Source organism: Lucilia cuprina, chromosome 5 (assembly GCF_022045245.1).
Source record: "Lucilia cuprina isolate Lc7/37 chromosome 5, ASM2204524v1, whole genome shotgun sequence".
Taxonomy (NCBI): domain Eukaryota; kingdom Metazoa; phylum Arthropoda; class Insecta; order Diptera; family Calliphoridae; genus Lucilia; species Lucilia cuprina.
In genome coordinates, this window is record NC_060953.1 from 53,051,699 (window position 1) to 53,053,221 (window position 1,523).

The window sequence follows — 1,523 nt, forward strand, 5'->3', positions numbered from 1 at the left end:
TCTATAGTCTAGTCTATAGTCTAGTCTATAGTCTAGTCTATAGTCTAGTCTATAGTCGAGTCTATAGTCTAGTCTATAGTCTAGTCTATAGTCTAGTCTATAGTCTAGCCTTTAGTCTAGTCTATAGTCTAGTCTATAGTCTAGCCTATAGTCTAGCCTTTAGTCTAGTCTATAGTCTAGCCTTTAGTCTAGTCTATAGTCTAGCCTTTAGTCTAGTGTATAGTCTTGCCTTTAGATTAGTCTAGCCTTTAGTTTAGTCTATAGTCTTCATTTTTTCTATAGTCAAGCCTATAGTCTACAGTATAGTCTAATCTATAGTCCAGTCTAGGGTGTAGTTAATAGTCTAATCTATGGTCTAATATATAGCCCAGTCTAGGGTCTAGTTAATAGTCTAGTCTATAGTTTAATTTAATTAAAAATTTATACAATTAAAAAGTACACCTTATTGTGGCGCCATCTAGTTGTCATATATTCAGTTTTATTTAGGTGTGAATCTTAACTAAATGCTATGCAATGGAAGCCAATTGTACTTTAAGCAATACGTTCCACAGAGATACAAAATTCATTGTATACAGTAGAATGAATCTTGCCAGATAAATTTTAACTTGTGTTCCCACAATTATAATATATAACTTTACTGAATATCTCCCTTTTTAAATTCAAGTCAGATTTGTAATCCAATGATTATGCCTATTCCTATTGAACATAAATTTCAAAAATTATTTTGTAAGAAATTTAAAACTGAGTTAGTAAAATTATTCAATATCAAACAAGATTTTCGGATAAACATTTTTAATATAGTGAAGTTACTTCTAAAGTAATGAATAATTGAATATTTGAGTTATAAATAAATGAACTTTTCAAAGCACTTACCGTAGTTGATTATACCTACAAAGAAAAGAAAAAGAAATAATGTTATTTAATTAAAAAAAAAATCCAATCGATAATCTTCATTTCCGATACAAAGAACAATAGAGTAAATTTCCAATTGACAGCCAACCAAGGTCAAATCATAAAAAGAAAAAAAAACATTAACTCGCTCCCATTGATCGATTTATTGAACGTGAAGTAAACAGACTATTTTTTTTCATTCATAAAACTCTACTTTAAGATCAATTCATGCTCATTAAAACCTCTCTTTCTCTCTGTCTGACAATAATATTGAAACACTTCAAATAATGAACGAAGAAACAATTTGAAGATAAATCAATAAATACTCCCACATGATTTGACAAAACATGTTTCGGTGTTAGTGGTTTTTCTGAACAATGTTTAAGTCTACACATATTTCATTAATATTATTAACGATTTTTGTTGAAACTTTTAAAGAGAACAAAATTAAATTAATATTTTAACTACATAGAGAACAGAGTTGCCATTACCGGGGAATTTGATCACTATTTAAGAAATTTTGATCGTCTATAGTCTAGTCTATAGTCTAGTCTATAGTCTAGTCTATAGTCTAGTCTATATTCTAGTCTATAGTCTAGTCTATAGTCTAGTCTATAGTCTAGTCTATAGTC